General features: G+C 42.0%; 1 long non-coding RNA gene across 1 annotated transcript in view; it reads left to right on the top strand.

The window, feature by feature from the left end:
* LOC309668375 overlaps positions 1 to 1,689 on the top strand; it is a 485,025-nt gene extending 483,336 nt beyond the window's left edge. Inside the window, exon 2 of the long non-coding RNA XR_014268201.1 lies at positions 1,422 to 1,689. This is a non-coding gene — a long non-coding RNA (uncharacterized lncRNA). The remainder of the gene's footprint in view (positions 1 to 1,421) is intronic.
* Positions 1,690 to 19,399: the final 17,710 nt, after the last annotated feature.

Genomic DNA, 19,399 nt, shown 5'->3' on the forward strand with positions numbered 1-19,399 from the left:
CACAAAATCTTCCTAGTGTGACTGCTAAGGCTTTGTATGATCCAGGCTCAACGCACCCATCCTATTATTCTTTCAACACCCCCCTTCACACAGTCTGTCTCCAGTCAAGCCTTACTACTCACTCAACTACTTTCCCAGCAGTCACCCCGTTTGGGACCGTAGTACCCGTAACCCATCCTCACCTTGGCATTTGGAAAGCCCAAAGTTAATCACTTATTTGTGGCTCTTCCTCTGTTACCCACCCGGGTTCTTGGACTCTTTAATTAATAGAAATTGATAAGAAGCCAGATGAGAAATTCAGGCAAAGCTTTATTGGGACTCGTGCTGCAGCACAAGGGAGGGAAAACAAGTAACAAGTGCCCTTGCTCGCTCCCTGAGGGGAATGAGTTGACCCCTTAAATGGGGTGAGGGTAGGGGCGGGTCCAGGGGTCGAGATGGAGGGGTGGCTTGGATGGTCCGCCCACCCCCTTGGTGATGCTGTGTGCAGGGATCATGTGCCACACCCTGCTTTTGCTCCTGACACCTCAGAAGTGGCAGTTGGGCTTTTGGTCTTTTTGTATCTTGTTGTTCATAATTTGCCCCAACTGCCCATGCATACAGTTATTTTTAGTCCCTTGTGCAACCACTGCAGCAAAGGGTCCAAGGCCCCAGGTCCTAGCCTGTCTCACCTCCACACCTCCCATCTCACCCGTTTTCTCTGATTTGTGTCAGTAAACACATACAAAACCTCCCTGCCCCTACCTGAGCCTGATAACGACATAGAAGTTCAGGCCTTAGATTGGGGCCCTGCTAACCCAATTTAGACCTGTACCTCTGAAAGGGAGAAAGAGCTTTTTGGATCCCAAAGTCCCTGGGCCTCTTCCACTAAGAAAACCTCAGGAGCAGGAACTTCCCTACCTCCTCCTTCCAAACTAAGCCTGCTCTGAGGTGAAAGGGAAAAGTGGTTAGGCAGATGGGAGGACCTTGGCCTGACACACCATATAGGCTAGGAGGCTGGGACAGCCCCCCTTACCCTCCCACCTGTACATTCTTGCCTTGGCCTCAGGTAGAACCTCTGAACAGAAGATAGGGCCAAGGCTGGACTCCAAGCTAGTATCAGATTAATTGCCCTCCTTCACCTGCTGACCTCCCTCGGGGCCCAGCTAATGCAGCACCTCTTCTAAGAGTCCACAACTGGGGACTCCTAGAGCCCTCTGCATCTCACCACACAGGGTCTTGATACCACCACTCAGTTTCCCTCCCCCAAAGCAGTCAATGTCAGCAATGCCTTGTTTATCCTTTCAGAGACATATCTATACTAACAGGGCTGACTCCACCCAGCGAGACCCTGCCCACTCCCAGCTCACAGCATAGCATTCAAGAAAGGTCAGCTGGGGGCTTCCCTGATGGTGCAGTGGTTGAGAATCTGCCTGCCAGTGCAGGGGACACGGGTTCGAGCCCTGATCTGGGAGGATCCCACATGCCGTGGAGCAACTGGGCCCGTGAGCCACAGCTACTGAGCCTGCGCGTCTGGAGCCTGTGCTCCGCAACAAGAGAGGCCGCGATAGTGAGAGGCCCGCGCACCGCGATGAAGAGTGGCCCCCACTTGCCACAACTAGAGAAAGCCCTCACACAGAAACGAAGACCCAACACAGCCAAAAATTAATTAATTAATTAATTAATTAATTAATTAAAAAAAAAAAAAAGAAAGGTCAGCTGGTGAACCCAGAGGTTCTCAAAACCCTTCCTCTCCAATGCTCAGTGAAGAGTTCACCATGTGCAAACTGAAATGAATCTCACTGATCATACAGAAAAACATAATAAGCTTCACAATATGGGCTTTCTTAAGACAAGAAACACAAATACATCTGGGTAAAGAGTGACACACCCACAGCCATCTCTGGCAGTCAGCTCTCTCTGCACACTGATCCATGTCCTGCTGTCCCACCAGCCCCCAGTACCTCATTCATAACCAGTATCAGGCTCCTCATGTCTCTCAACCACACAAGCTCCCTAAATCAGTTGAAAATCAGGCATCACCTTCAGCCACCATAACTCACAGCAACAAAGAAGCCCCAAAGAAGAGTCAGCAATCAAGCAGGATCTGCTGCCCCGTGGCCTGGGGAAGTAGGAAGTTGAGCAACAGGAAGAGCAATTGCTGATAATGTTCACATGTGATGCAACTTTCCCAAAAGTTGTGCATGAGCGTGTGCATGTGTTTATCTATACACGTCTATTTATTTGTATGTGAATGAACATTTGTATATAGAGTCGATCATGTATATGTAGGCACTCACATATATTAGATGTGTGTCTTGTGTATTTGCATGTGTAAACAATTGTGTTGTGTGTAGTGTGTGTATGTTTGTGTGTGTTGTATGTATCTGAGGAGGCTGAGACAGGGCAGAGTTGCTAGACCAGATAAGCAAAGGGGTACCTTTGGCTCTTGACAAACCTAGGAGTGACTCATTGGTGGTCCCTCTGTCCCCTCCTCCCTTCTATCCTCCTGGGTTGAGAGCATTTTGAGAGTCTGGGTGGATGGCCTTATGTGTGTTGTATCCGGCCCTCTCCCTTAGACTGTGAACACAGTCCTTTGCTATTCCCATCAACTTGAGAGCCAAGAGCTTTCTGGGAAAGGCCAAATGGTCTCCTGAGGGGAAGTGAAAGGCCCTTGGACCAGATCCCAAAAAGAAGATATATTTAACTGTGGCTGAGCTCTCAAAGGTTTTTGGGGGGTGATGGAATTGTTATATATCTTTTTTTTTTTTTTTTTAATTTTTACACTTTATTTATTTATTTATTTATTTTTGGCTGTGCTGGGTCTTCGTTTCTGCGCGTGGGCCTTCTCTAGTTGCGGCGAGCGGGGGCCACTGTACATCGCGGTGCGCGGGCCTCTCACTGTCGTGGCCTCTCTTGTTGTGGAGCACAAGCTCCAGACGCGCAGGCTCTGTAGCTGCGGTGCACGGGCTTAACTGCTCCACAGCATGTGGGATCTTCCTAGCCCAGGGCTCGAACCCGTGTCCCCTGCATTGGCAGGCAGATTCTCAACCACTGCGCCACCAGGGAAGCCCTGTTATATATCTTAACTGTGATGGTGGTTCCATAACTGTATATGTTTGTCAAAACTTACAGAATTGTACACTAGAAAGGGTGAATTCTAAGACTTCCCTGGTGGCGCAACGGTTAAGAATCCGCCTGCCAATGCAGGGGACATGGGTTCGAGCCCTGGGCTAGGAAGATCCCACATGCTGTGGAGCAGTTAAGCCCGTGCGCTGCAGCTACAGAGCCTGCGCTCTAGAGCCCGTGAGCCACAACTACTGAGCCCAAATGCCACAGCTACTGAAGTCCATGTGCCTAGAGCCCATGCTCTACAACAAGAGAAGCCACCGCAATGAGAAGCCCGCGCATTGCAACGAAGAGTAGCCCCTGCTCGCCACAACTAGAGAAAGTATTCGCGCAGCAGTGAAGACCCAAAACAGCCAAAAATAAATAAATAAATAAATAAATTTATAAAAAAAAAAAAGAGTGAATTCTACTGTAAACGATACCTTAATAAAAAATATGGAAAAGTCTGTACAATTGACAATTGAATATGTTAGTATTTTTTTCAGCTGGCTATAAATGAAAACATACAGTGTCACACTATCAATTTTCTAGGTTATATCAATTTGCCTTTAGTATGATAGACAAGAAATGTAAGAATAATTACATATAGAAAAATTAAAGATATTTAATTACTGAAATGATTAAATTTATAATAATGAATTGACAGAATTAAAACAGCACAAGACTTTGAACACATCAAGAATTAACTATAATCAAAATAAACTGAACTTCTAAAAAAGTTCAGAGCATTATGTCCTAGTTTATATTTGGGGAACACTTTGTCTTTATTCGTACATAGGGGAGATGTTCTCTTTTTTTTTTTAATGTTCTTTTTTTTTCTTTTTTAGCTGCGCCTTGCGGCTTGCGGGATATTAGTTCCCCAGCCAAGGATTGAACCCAGGCCCTGGCAGTGGAAGCGCCAAGTCCTAACCACTGGACCACCAGGGAATTCCCAAGATGTTCTCTTTTAAGAGTGCAGTTTAAAAAAAAAAAAGAGTACAGTTTAATGTACTCTGTGGGCAAGGAAGAGATATTACTGGGTTGCTGGTAACTGTGGAGCTTGCAAAAGAATTATTAATGATTGTTATTAAATGCAGTATACTCACAATATCCAATAATCTTTCAGCAAATGTTAATGAAATTGTTTGGGTTTTTTCTGAGTCTGAATAAAAGTTCATGAAATTTCAAGACAAGGAGGAGAAGGAAGAAAGAAGCAGATGCCACTCCTGGGGACTGTAAAGGAGTATGGCTCAGGAGCCAAGAAACCCGAGTTAAAATCCTGACTCTGCAGTACACTCAGATGATGTGACCTCGGTAGGTCCCTCATTCTCTCAAGTCTTCTGCTTACCCAATTCTACAGAGAAGGGCTTGGCCCTGAGTACAGTTTCCAATAGCTGCATCATTGAGAGTTCTTTCATTGCTTTCCCACCTCAGGGACCCTATAATTAGAAAGACATCTCTGGGGGACTTCCCTGGTGGTCCAGTGGTAAAGAATCCACGTTACAATGCAGGGGACCCAGGTTCCATCCCTGGTGAGGGAACTAAGATCCCACATGCTGAGGGGCAACTACGCCCATGCGCCATAAATACTGAGATCACACGCCTCAACTAGAGAGCCTGTGTGCCACAACTAGAGAAGAGAAAAAACCCACACCCACACACCACAACTAGGGAAAAGCCCTCATGCTGCAACGGAAGATCTCGAGTGCCTCAACGAAGATCCCACGTGCCACAACTAAGACCCGATGCAGCCAAAAGTAAATAATAAAATAAATAAATAAGTAATAAATAAATATTAAAATGAGGAACTACTGGTTTTGATTCTCAACTGAACGCCTCTGAGGCTACAATTTGGAGGTGTGCCTGGGCCACCCCTTGGCCTGCTGCCTCAACTCCTGTCTGCCGCCCACTGTTTGCTAAGCTCAGGCTGTAAGTTATCCCCATTTGTGCCTCTGACTCCTGGGGACCCCAAGGGTAACAGGCAGGGCTGCCATTCACTATACAGACAGAGCATTGCCCCAGAGATACCATTCATTGTGGTCACTATTCATTCACATAGTTATTATGACAGTTTTCCAACAGATGGCAGTAAAGTATCTTAAGAAAGAGGCATCTTTTTCTAGTTCACCCCGAATCACAGTATGAACTACCAGTGGGGCTGCATTTTCTCTGCATTGCCCAACATGGTGCTGGTCAACAGCAAGACACAGGAAGTAGAACTGGGCCTCACAGAACTAGAAAGTCAAGTCAACATTAGTTGTTCTCTCTCTCTCCCCGCGCCCCACCTCCCATGGCTTCTTTTGGCCCCTCTGCTCCTTCTTCTCCCTCACTTTCCATCCTCACTCCTCACTCATCTGTTTACAAATGTCTATACTGGATATATAATAATAGTTGGAGTCAACATTGATTCTTACCTCCTTCTATTACACCCAGGGCGACTTCCATGGGCTTTCCACCTATGCACAGGACTCTGTATTCAGAACTTGGTTTAATTCTGGGCTGTTGCAGTTTTATTTTATTTTTTTTTTCTTTTGGTCGCCTGGAGGGGTTTACCTTAATTCCCTGACAGGGATCCAACCGGGGGCCCAGAAGTAAGAGCGCCAAGCCCTAACCACTGGACCACCAGGGAATTCCCTTAAAATTCTTAGTAACTTTATCTTTGAACTTGTGTTTTATAAGTGAAGTCTGATGGAATGAAGGAGCAGGCCCATGAGCAGATGCCGTATGAGCAAATGCATGTCGGCTGTTCCTTGCTGCCTGATTCCCATACAGTGTCTGCAATACTCCACGGCTGGTGAATTCCGGTGGACCTGTGATGCTTGGGAATTCAGCGAGACTTAAAGCCAGTACAGGGCAAGCATGTTATGTCTACAACTGCATAAGTAGGGGTGCTGACTACCCTGCCAGGGTGTGCTTTCTATTCAGACCAGAACTTGCTTCTAACACAGAAAGAGGGCAATGGCACTCTGAGAAATGCAAACGACTGAGGAACCCTAGCATATTCTTATTTATGTGACTTCCTTGTTGTAGCCAATGACTTGCTAAAAATGGTGACATAGAAGGAAGGGGAAAAACAGGGCAACCCAGAGTTCCTTTTCCTTTCAGGCCTTTCTCATTCATCAGTAAGTCGAAGAATGCTGGTAGAAGGAGTGCTCATCAAGAAGTGAAACAAAAACGGTTGAGGTACTTTTTGCAGTATTTCCAATGTTCATGTAAGAATAAAGTGAATATGCATGTATGAGCGTCACAGTAGAACTGTATAATTTCGGTGCTTCTACATTCAGTTAAATGCTCTTATATTTGCATTTAAAACTGCCACTGCACAATATAAAGATAAATATAAAATTCAAGCTAATAATTTACAATCTTAATTTTTCTTTGCTTAGACCAACATTAAACACAAACACCAGGACAAATCAAGAAGACCCTGGAAGCAAAGAAAAATGTTTACATTCAAGGACTTTTTTTTTTTTTCTTTTTTTTTTGTCTGCACTGGGTCTTTGTTGCTGCGCTCAGGCTTTCTCTAGTGCAGTAAGCAGGGGCTACTCTTGGTTGCGGTGCAGGGGCTTCTCATTGCGGTGGCTTCTCTTGTTGTGGAGCGTGGGCTGTTGGCACGTGGGAATCATCATTGACAGGCGGATTGTTAACCACTGTGCCACTAGGGAAGTCCCACATTTAAGTACTTTTAATGGCACTAATTTTTTTTCTGCTTTTTGAACAAAGGGCTCTACATTTTCTTTTACTGTGTTCCCCATACTATACATTTCCTCCGGGTGTGTGACTCACTTATTTTGTAACTGGAAGTCTATGTCTCCATTCTTGAAGTAATACCAGTTGGTTGGGACTGCATCAAACTTCCCTCTCATCAGCAAAGGTCCTGTACTCAAAGAGCTCATGGTTAGTTAAGAGCAAATAGATCTAACTACATTGAGAACATTTAGTCCTTTAACAGCTGTACAAAAATTCCTCATGGAGGAGACTGCCTTATAGTTTAAGGCTGAGATTCCAAAGATTATCTTTTAAGATGGTAGATCCTATTAACTGGTATGCCATTTATTTGTGTCCAGCAACCCCGCTAAAGCCTTGTTTCAATTTGTTTATTCTGCTGTTTTAAGTAGATGATTGTAGCAATTTCAAATACTGCCAGTTATATCTTTCCCTTCCAATCTTTATACCTAATATTTCTTTGTCTTTCTTTACAGCATTTGGCCAAGACCTTCAGTATCATGTCAAACTGTAGCAATCACAGTGGGAATCTTTATTTGGTTCCCAATCTTAAAGAGATTGCATCTAAAATTTTCCATTAAGAATGACATTTGGGGGACTTCCCTGGTGGTGCAGTGGTTAAGAATCCACCTGGCAATGCAGGGGACACGGGTTCGAGCCCTGGTCCGTGAAGATCCCACATGCCGCCGAACAACTGGGCCTGTGCGCCACAACTACTGAGCCTGCGCTCTAGAGCCCGTGAGCCACAACTACTGAGCCTGTGCCACAACTACTGAAGCCCGTGCGCCTAAGCCCGTGCTCCGCAACAAGAGAAGCCACCATAGTGAGAAGCCTGTGCACCACAACGAAGAGTAGCCCCTGCTAGCCACAACTAGAGAAAGCCTGCACACAGCAATGAAGACCCAATGCAGCCAAACTTAAATAAATAAAAAATAAATAGATTTATTTAAAAAAAAAAAGAATGACGTTTGGGACTTCGCTGGTGGCACAGTGGTTAAGAATCCACCTGCTAATGCAGGGGACACGGGCTCAAGCCCTGGTCCAGGAAGATCCAACATGCCATGGAGCAACTAAGCCCATGCGCCACAACTACTGAGCTTGAGCTCTAGAGCTCACGAGCCACAACTACTGAAGCCTGCGCACCTAGAGCCTGTGTTCCACAACAAGAGAAACCACCGCAATGAGAAGCCCATGCACTGCAACCAAGAGTAGCCCCCGCTCGCTGCAACTAGAGACAGCCCGCACACAGCAATGAAGACCCAATCCAGCCGTAAATAAATAAATAAATTTATATATTAAAAAAAAGAATGACATTTGCTATAGGTTTGGTAAACAATTTATCAGATTAAAGAAATAACCTTTTATTACTGACTTGTAATAATTACAATTTTTACTATATATAGATATTGAACTTTAACAGAAATTTTCCTGCATCTATCAAGATAATAATGTATTTTTTTCTCCTCTTAATGTGGCAAATTACACTGATAAATTTTTCTCATGTTGAACTATCACTATAGTCTGGGAATAAATTTTACTTATTCTTGATGTATTTTTTAAATATAAGAGTTGGATTTAGATATACAATATTTAGAATTTTTGCATCAGTGTTCATAAAAGAAATGAGTCTATAATTTTTTTTTTACTGAATTATTCTCACCAGGTTTTGGAATCAAAATTATACCACTATACTTGCACATTGAACTGGAAGGCTTTCTGTCTTTTTCTACTCTCTGGAAAAGCTTGTATAAGATAGGAATAAACTGTTCCTTGAAAGTTTGTTAGAACTTACCTGAGAAACACCTGGATTTTGAGAGTGATGTGCCTGATTACCTTTGCAATTTCTTTTAGTACATTTTGGTCTGTATAAGGTTTCTGTTTTTTCTTCTGCCAGTTGTGGCATTGTATACTTTCAATGTTTTTCTAAGAATTTATCCATTTCATCTAAATTTTCCAATATATATTTATTTCAGAAATATAAAAAATTTTCTATTGTGCATATAGCCATTTCCTCTTCTTCTGTTTGTATTTTATTTATTTGCACATTTTCTCTTTTTGCCTTGATCAGACTTGTCAAACATGACTGACTTAATCTTTTCAAAGTACTAACTTTTATTTTGCTAATCTTCTCTATTGGCTTTTTGTTCTTTAGTTCATTAATTTCTACTGTTATCTTATTCTTTCTTGTTTTTTTTGTTTTGGGGCTTTGATTTTTTGCTCTATTTCCAACATATTTATGTAATATGTTTCTTCTTCTTCTTCTTTTTTTTTTTTTTTTTTTTTGCCACACTGCACGGCTTGCGGGTTCTTAGTTCCCAGTCCCTGGTCTGTGCTTCCCAATCTGTGCTCTTGGCAGTGAAAGCATAGAGTCCTAACCACTGGACCACCAGGTAAGTCCCATCATTTCATTTGTTTTTAAATTACTCTTTTTATTTTGAGATAATTGTAGATTTATATGTTGCCTTGAGAAATAATATGGAAAGATCTCATTTACTTTTTACCCAATTTCCTCCAAAGGCAATATCTGGGAAAGCTATAGTCCAATACCACAACCAGGATATTGACATTGTTACTGTCAAGATACAGAACACTTCTATTACTACAACGATCCCTAAAGTGGTCCTTTTATAGCCACACCCATTTCTGTCCTACACCCACCCTTTCCTTAGTCTCTGGCAACCACTAATATCTACTCCATGTCTATAATTTTGTCACTTCTAGAATGTTATAGAAATGAATCATATATAACATATTATGACTGGCTTTTCTCAGTATAATTCTCTGGAGATTCATTCAAGTTGTTGTATGAATAAATAATTCATTCTTTTTTATTGCTGAGTAGTATTCCCTGGTATGAAGGTGCCACAGTTTAATGGTTCACCCATTGAAGGACATCTGTATTGTTTCCAGTTTGGGGCTATTATGAATAAAACTGTTATAAACATTCATATGCAGGTTTCTATGTGAACAGTCTTCATTTCTCTGGGATAAATGCCCAGTAGCGCAATTGCTGGGTCATATGATAGCTGCATGTTTACTTTTTTTTAAGAAACTGCAAAATTGTTTTCCAGATTAGCTATCCTATCTAACATTTCCACCAGCAATGTATGAATGAATGGTCTAGTTTCTCCACATCCTTATCAACATTTGGTATTGTCTCTATTTTTTATTTAGCCACTCAGGTGTGTAGGAATATCTTATTGTTGTTTTAATTTGCAGTTCTCTAATGATTAATGATGTTGAACATCTTTTCATGTGCTTGTTTGTCATCTGTATATTGTTTCTGGTGAAATATTTGTTCATACCTTTCACCCATTTTCTAATTGCATTGTTGGGCTTTTTTACTGTTGAATTTTGAGAGCTCTTCATCCATTCTAGATACCAGGCCGTATTGGATGTGTGGTGTGCAAATATTTTCTCCCCTTCTGTAGCTTGTCTTGTCATCCTCTTAACAAGATCTTTTGTAAACATTTTAAAATTTGAAGTACAATTATCAATTTTTCGTTTTATGGATCATGCTTCTGATGACAAGTCTAAGAACCTTACCTAGCTCTAGATAACAGAGACTTTCTCTTATATTTCTTTCTAAAAGTTTTAGTTTTATATTTTATATTTGAGTTTTATTATTAATTTTGAGTTAATTAATATATGTTTTGAGGTTTTTGTAGAGGTTAATTTTTTTTTCCCATGAATGTCCAAATTGCTCCGGCACTATTTGTTAAAAAGGCTATATTTTTTCCATTGAACTGATTTTGCACCTTTGTCAAAAATCAATTGGGCATATTTGTGTGGTTCTCTTTCTGTGTTCTCTGTTCTGTTCCATTGATCTATATATCTGTCCCTCTGCGAGTACCACACTGTCTTGATTACTGTAGCTATATAATAAGTCTTAAAATGGGGAAGAGTGAGTCCTCCTACTTTATTCTACTTTTTAGCTATTCTAGTGTTATCTATTCTGGTTCCTTTGCCTTTCCATACAAATTTTAAAATAATCTTATCTATATCTACAAAATATCTTGCTGAGATATTGGTTAAACCTGTAGATCAATTTGGGGAGACCTGACATCTTTACAATGTTGAGTCTCCCAGTCCATGAAGATGGTATGTCTCTTCTCTCTTTTTTTTTTTTTTTTTTAATAAATTTATTAATTTAATTTATTTATTTTTGGCTGCGTTGGGTCTTTGTTGCTGCATGTGGGCTTTCTCTAGTTGCAGTGAGCAAGGGGTACTCTTTGTTGCAGTGCTTGGGGCTACTCTTCGTTGTGGTGCGCAGGCTTCTCATTGCGGTGACTTCTCTTGTTGTGGAGCACAGGCTCTAGGTGCACGGGCTTCAGTAGTTGTGGCACACAGGCTCAGTAGTTGTGGCGCATGGGCTTAGTTGCTCTGCAGCATGTGGGATCTTCCCGGACAAGGGCTCGAACCCTTGTCCCCCTGCATTGGTAGGCGGATTCTTAACCAATGCGCCACCAGGAAAGTCCGGTATGTCTCTTCTTTCCCATCTAGTTTTAAGCATACAAGTCTTGTATATATTTTGTTAGATTTATACTTAAGTATTTCATTTTGTTTTGAGTGGCTATAAATGGTATTATATTTTTAATTTCAATTTCTATGTGTTCATCGTTGTATATAGAAATTCAACCTTGCTGAACTCACTTATTAGTTCTAGGCATTTTTTTTGGTCAATTCCCTGGTATTTTCTATGGAAATTATCATGTCATATGCAAATACGGACAATTTATTTCTTCCTTTCTAATCTGTATGCTTCTTTTCATATAAATTTATTTATTTATTTATTTATTTATTTATTTTTGGCTCCGTTGCTGTGCGTGGGCTTTCTCTAGTTGTGACCAGCGGCGGCTGCTCTTTGCTGCAGTGCACGGGCTTCTCATGCTGTGGCTTCTCTTGTTGTGGAACACAGACTCTAGGCACGCAGGCTCAGTAGTTGTGGCTCATGGGCTTAGTTGCTCCACGGCATGTGGGATCTTCCAGGACCAGGGCTCGAACCCGTGTCCCCTGCATTGGCAGGGAGATTCTTAACCACTGCACCACCAGGTAAGTCCCTATATGCTTTTTATCCCTTTTTCTGCCTCATTTACTAGCTAAAAGTTGCAACACTGTGTTAAATAAATTGGTGAGAGTGGATATCTTTGCCTTGTTCCTGATCTAAGGGAAAACATTCAATCTTTCACCATTAAGTGTGATAATAACTGTTTTTTTTTAGTTAACTGTTGTTTTCTATCAAGTTAAAGAAGTTCCTCTGTATTCCTATTTTTCTGAACGTTTTTATCATGAGTGGTTGTTGAATTTTGCCAAATGCTTTCTCTGCATCTATTGAAATGATAAATGAACTTTCTTCTTCAGTGTGTTAATATAGTGGATTACATCGATTGATTTTTAAATTTTAATGTTTTTTGTTTTCTGATGTAATTAAAATATTTAAGTGTGTTTAGTCCATCTCACTTTAACTACTGTGCTAGTTGTGTCTCATAAATTTTAACATATAAGATATTCGTTATCATTCAATTTCAAATATTTCATAATATCCTTTATGTTTTCCTTTACTACACAAATTGGATTTTTTTTATTATTTATTTTTTTTGGCTGCATCAGGTCTTAGTTGTGGTATGCGGGATCTTCGCTGAGGCATGCTGGATCTTCCATTGTGGCATGGGCTCTTTGTTGTGGCACGCGGGCTTCTCTCTAGTTGTGGCGGGCAGGTTTTCTCTCTCCAGTTGTGGCGTGCAGTCTCCAGAGCGCGTGGGCTCTGTAGTTTGCAGCACTCGGGCATAGTTGAGGTGCGCGAGCTCAGTAGTTGTGGCGCATGGGCTCAGTTGCCCAGTGTGGTATGTGGGATCTTAGTTTCCTGACCAGGGTTCAAACCCGCATCCCCTGCATTGTAAGGCGGATTCTTTACCACTGGAACACCAGGGAAGTCCCACAAATTGGATTTTTAAGCTATCTTTTTGTTATTAATTTCTAACTTCACTGCAGTATAAAGATTGTCTAGGGGCTTCCCTGGTGTGGCAGTGGTTAAGAATCCACCTGCCAATGCAGGGGACACAGGTTCGATCCCTGGTCCGGGAAGATCTCACATTCCGTAGAGCAGCTAAGCCCATGGGCCACAACTACTGAGCCTGTGCTCTAGAGCCCGTGAGCCACAACTACTGAGCCCACGTGCCACAACTACTGAAGCCCATGCGCCTGGAGCCGTGCTCCACAGCAAGAGAAGCCACTGCAATGAGAAGCCCACGCACTGCAACGAAGAGTAGCCCCCGCTTGCCGCAACTAGAGAAAGCCTGAATGCAGCAACGAAGATCCAACGCAGCCAAAAATAAATAAATAAAATACATTTATTTTTTAAAAATTGTCTGATATCAATCTTTTGCAATTTATTGAGGCTTCCTCTGTGATCTGTTTTTGTAAAGATTTTGCATGTGCTCAGAAGGAATATGTATTCTTTTTTGGGTGCATAATTCTACATATATATCATACATATATATGCTTTAATTAATTTCCTTTTCATATATTCAATGTTTGCTCATTTTTGTCTGCTTATCAGTTTCTGAAAGGGATGTGTTAAAATCTCCAACCGCAATTAATTTCCCTCACAGTTCTATAGGTTGTTACTTTTTACATTTTGAAGCTATGATTTTAATGCATTTATACTTATAATCATTGTATCTTCTACTCTATACTTTTTTTCCCAGTATATGTTTATCACCTATGATATTTTTGTCTTTAAGTCTATTTTGTCAAGTGCTCCAGCTTTCTTTTGATTTAGAATTACCTGGTATACCTTTCAATCCTCTCACTTAAAATTTTTGTTTAAATATTCATCTATTATATTCTTTATTTCAATGATTATACATATCGTATTTAATATTTTACTTAGTTCTTTATGATTTCTTGTTCTTATAGCATATTAATATCTTTATTATTTTGAATATATTTATTGTTTAACCTTTATCTGATCCAATAATTCTGCTTTAAGTATTATACGTTGTTCAATTTGCTGTCTTTCTTTTAGTGATTGTTCTTCTTAGGTGTCTAGTTGTCTTGGTTAATGATCGCATGTTCTCCTGGTATTAGTTACTCTTTCTGTTAATATCTACCAAGCAGGGACTGAAGGCCAAGTCTCAGTGTCTCTCCCAGTGAATTTAAAGAGAGAGGATGGAATAAGTTCCAGGGTAGAAAGCCCCAGATACTAGGTTCCTTTGACTGCCACTTTATTAGGCCACTCCTCACGTCAGGGGGTTACCTATAAACTCTTGGAAAGAAACCCCAATGTAGGAGGTAGCCTCCTTAGTTTATGATTCCTCAGTCCTGGATTGGCGTGGGGTGGGGGGCAGGGGTGGAGAGAAGTGAATGTTGAGGGCTGCTAGGCCCTGTGTTCATCAGTTCTTCACCCCAGCAGCACTTTCGCACTATCCTGTTGTTACCCCAGTGATACAGGGAGTCTGGACTATTATTTAACGCAGGAAGAGAAAAAATGTAACTTCGAAACTTTCAACCCATACTTTCATTTGTCTCCAGTCCTCCCCCATGGCTCTAGCTATTAGCACTAGTGAGCATACATGTGCAAACACACACAGAGTCTCTAAAGCTTTCATTCTCCCCAGAGGTTTCTCATGATGTTTGTGCTTCTCTCTTGCTTCCCTTGTTCCTCTAGGGCTGATTTTGGACACGAAGCCAGCAGGCTATGCTAGTTCACAATCTTGATAGGTAACAAGTTTTTAAGGATCATGCTGGCTGCTGTGTAGAAAATGGAATTTAGAGGAGCAAGCCTGGCAAAAGGCAGACAAATTAGGTTATTGAAGTACTCCAGGTCAAAGGTAAATGGACTTGGACAAACTACAATGCTAGCAATAAAGATGGAAGAAGTAGTTGGATTCAAGAGTTCTGGAGGTAGGGCTTCCCTGGTGACACAGTGGTTAAGAGTTCACCTGCCAATGCAGGGGACACGGGTTTGAGCCCTGGTCCGGGAAGAACCCACATGCCGCAGAGCAACTAAGCCCATGCGCCACAACTACTGAGCCTGTGCTCTAGGGCCCGCAAGCCACAACTACTGAGCCTGCGAGCCGCAACTACTGAAGCCTAGAGCCCGTGCTCTGCAACAAGAGAAGCCACTGCAATAAGGAGCCCGTGCACCACAACCAAGAGTAGCCCCTGCTCACTGCAACCAGAGAAAGCCCACGCGCAGCAATGAAGACCCAGCTCAGCCATAAATAAATAAATAAATAAATTTATTTTTTTAAAAAAGTGCTGGAGGGTTTCCCTGGTGGCGCAGTGGTTGAGAATCTGCCTGCTAATGCAGGGGACACGGGTTCAAGCCCTGGTCTGGGAAGATCCCACATGCCGCGGAGCAACTAGGCCCGTGAGCCACAACTACTGAGCTTGCGCGTCTGGAGCCTGTGCTCCGCAACAAGAGAGGCCACGATAGTGAGAGGCCCGCGCACCGCGATGAAGAGTGGCCCCCGCTTGCCGCAACTAGAGAAAGCCCTTGCACAGAAAAGAAGACCCAACACAGCCAAAAATAAATAAATAAATTAATTAATTAATTTTTTTAAAAAAAGTGCTGGAGGCATAATTAATAAGTTGTGCTGATGAATCGAATTCAGGGTGAAGAATAAAGAATGGCTACTAAGTGTTTGGCATAAAAAACTAGATGTATGAATGGAGCCATTTTTAGGAGGAAGACTGACAGAAGAGCAAAACTGGGAGTTCTCAATTTTAGACATTTAGCACATTCTTATTGGATAAAACAGCATAAACCCCCAAACTAGGCGAGTTCCCAGGCAGGATCTTCTGCTACTCTCCGCACCCTCAGAATCGGGTTTCTTTTGTCTCTGTCCCATGCCCTGAGAATGTATATCATCAGATGGGCTTCCTGACTACTTCAGTGTCTCATTTCAGGGTCTCTATCACTGTTAAGGGAGAGGATGTATATATATGACCTTCAAGCTTTCTGCTCACAGGGACCAATCATTCCAGCTCATTTCCAGTTTTCCATTTGTGGCTTTTTGGTTAACTTAAATTCATTTCCCCTTCCTACCAGCATTCCAATTTCTTTAGTCTGGTTGCTGAGTGGAATGGTTACCATTCCAGTGGTAACCCCTGGAATGTGAATGCTGAGCAAATGCCTACAAGATGCAGATAGTTGTACTTTATTCATTCCATTGGCAGTAGCCCAACCTCTATCCTGTTATGAGGCCATTCCAGTGAGTGCTTCTGGTTCCTAGCCTCCAAATGTACCAATGAATATTCTTTTGCTCAAGCCAGAGTTGAGTTTTGTTGTTTGCCATCAATGAACCCTGACTAAAAACTAAAAACTAATAACTAATAATCAGGACATGAGTGCAGTCTGCCCCCAAATGCCCAGCTTCTACAACAGTAACAAATGGGTTAGTGTTTCAGCCCCACCCACTCTCCTCCTCCACTCCCCCAATCAAGCAGCCCTTTGTTTTCTCAGAACCTCTCCCAAATATTCCAAAACCTGCTAGGCTTGTTTTGTTTGTAACCAAGCCTTTCCACACATTCACAGCTGAAGCAAATTGATGTCTAGGGCTTGCTTTAGGCAGCATTTCGACCAAAAGGTAAGGAATGTATTTCTTTCCATTGCCCAGAACTTTACTCATTGGGCCTCTGAACTCAGTTCCAGCTCATTTGAACTGATGCCTCTCTTCCCAACAAGGCTGGCTACAATTGTTATCTAAAGATAACCAGTGTGTCATCCTGCTTCTCCACCCAAATTTGAGACCTAAGAAAGATGATTCAAGAGTCTCTCAGGCCTTAGGTGGAATCTTAGTTTCTACACTTAAACATCACTAAAAATTGCTTCTATAATGTTTGACTCCAGCCAGGCCTGATGTTCCAAAATGTATTTGATAGCACCCTTATCACATGACTTGATGAGAAATCTCCCAAGTCTTCATATAGGTAGAGATTATTTTTCCTTTCTATTTTTTGTGTAGCCATAAACTATAAATTCTGACAATTATCCACATGGCCAAATACCTTATATAAGGACTCATGCTTACCACTACACTGACATGAGCATCTGCACCTTTGAGACCACATATAATTCTTGATGATGATGTATAATTCTAATTTTTTTGTATCAATCACTATCCCTTCATCATTTCCAGACTTCACCAGGAATTCCAATTTTCCTCTGCAATATCTATCACTATTTCCTTTCAATATGTCTCTAGTTAACAGTAGCCTATGACCTTGTATTAGGGCTCTCCAGAGTAACAGAGCCAATAGGAAACATTGATGTATATTATATATATTGATATAAAGAGATTTCTTATTAAGGTATCGGCTCATGTGATTACAGAGACTGAGAAATCCCACAATCTGCTGTCTGCAAGCTGGAGACCCGGGAAAGTCGGTGGTATAGTTCGAAGGCCTGAGAGCCAATGATGTAGATTCTAGTCCAGGTCTGAAGGCCTGAGAACCAGGAGTACCAAGGGCAGATCAATGTTCCAGTTCAACCATCAGGCAGAGAGTGAATTCAACTTTCCTCTACATTTTTTGTTCCATTCAGGCCCTCAACAGATTGGATGATGCCCACCCACATGCGGGAGGGCAATCTGCTTTACTCAGACCGCCAATTCAGATGCTAATCTCTTCTGGAAACACCCTCAAAGACACACTCAGAAATAACGTTTAACCAGCTATTGGGGCATCTCATGGCCCAGTCAAGTTGACACATTAGATTATCCATCACAAACCTTGACTGGTGTTCTAACACGAATTCCAAAGCAAGCCCCAGAGTGCTGATCTAGTCACCAGGAAACCCTGTCTCAAAGGTGAAAGTAGGTAGGGGTCTTGACTCAGCACACTATGTCTACCTTGGGCCTGTTAGCTTTCCACGAAAGAATCCATTTTCTTAAGGAAGTGTAGGTGAGGCTGCACAAAAGACCATCTTCCAGACTATAATTTCAGGATGAAGATTCTTACAGATTCACTCTACAGGGTTAAGACAATGCTAAAATGTGACTAGTTTTCCATTTAAAATACACAGACCTGAACAGTGTACTTCCATCTCTCAGCTTCCATAGTTTTACAATGTTGATTTCAGAGTGGTTTTCAAAAGTCCCCTTAGACTTTCAGGTGGTACTCCAGAACTATCAGTGGCTAACACTGGGTCAATTTCTACTCCCCAGCACTCCTTTTTTTTTTTTGAGCACGCCCGCGCAACATGCAGGATCTTAATTTCCCAACCAGGGATTGAAACTGCACCTCCTGCAGTGGAAGCGTGGAGTCTTAACCACTGGACCGCCACCAGGGAAGTCCTTCCTGGCAGTCTTTATCTAACAGTTCAGTCATCATGACAAGAGTACCCACTTGGCACAGCTCCAAATGTTACATGATACTAAACCTTAGATTAAGGAGCCCAGACAGGCCCCCAAAATATAATATAGGAGTTAGTGAGTTCCCCCACCTTCTATTCTCAAAGTACCATCCCTGCTAACTCGAAGTGGTCATCAGACTTGATATTATGACTTCTGTTTTTCATACCAAGTATTTCTAGGATGAAAAGACTCTTCAGAAGAGTCCTTTTAGCCCCCTAAACAATTTCCATTTTACCCTACCTCATATTACTAGCAAAGTAACCAAATGGGAATAGCCCTTGTCCTGTTTTCTCAAGTCTTCCATTGCAAATAAAATGGTTAATTTATTTAAATGAGATAGTGTATATGAAAGCACACTGTAAGCTATAAAACAAGCTAGGCAGGACTTCCCTGGTGGCGCAGTGGTTAAGAATCTGCCCGCCAATGCAGGGGACATGGATTCGAGCCCTGGTCCAGGAAGATCCCACGTGCCGCGAAGCAACTGGGCCCGTGTGCCACAACTACTGAGCCTGCACTCCAGAGCCTGCAAGCCACAACTACTGAGCCCGTGCACCTAGAGCCCATGCTCCACAAGAGAAGCCACTGCAATCAGAAGCCCGCACACCGCAATGAAGAGTAGCCCCCGCTCACCACAACTAGAGAAAGCCCGCACACAGCAACGAAGACCCAACGCAGCCAAAAAATAATAAATTTTTAAAACAACAAAAAACAAGCTAGACAAAGGCTGCTTAATTTAATACTTTTAGAAGGGTCTATTAATGTGTCTCATTAATTTCAGAGAATCCCATCATGTCTGAGCTGTAAGGAACCTGGACCTTAGAGCTCACTTAGTCCAGATGAGAAAAATGAGGCCTAGAGCTTAAACAACATCCTCCGAAGTCACCCAGCTTAGCAAGTTTTTCCCAGGTAAGGAAGAAAAAAGAGAAAGAGCAATAATCAGTAGAGAGTATTGAAACTGCAATAAGATCCACCTTAAAACATCTAAACAATCGATCAATGATTAAACACCAAGAATGTTTCAGCCCTTTTGATTTATTCTACCCATTTTCAAAAAGCCAAAGAGAACTTTAAGAAGATTCTGAGGTAGGAGATAGATGGGCCCCTGGGCTGGACAGCTGGTGTTTGTCAAGTGGAGTAAAATTGAAGCTTTGTTCTCACCCAGACACTCCAAGGACAAAGCTAGTGGCAGAAGCTGAGCTTTGCTAAAGTATAGAGATAAGGTGCCACTC

The sequence above is a fragment of the Balaenoptera physalus genome (genome assembly GCF_965194825.1).
Source record: "Balaenoptera physalus genome assembly, chromosome: 10".
Lineage (NCBI taxonomy): Eukaryota > Metazoa > Chordata > Mammalia > Artiodactyla > Balaenopteridae > Balaenoptera > Balaenoptera physalus.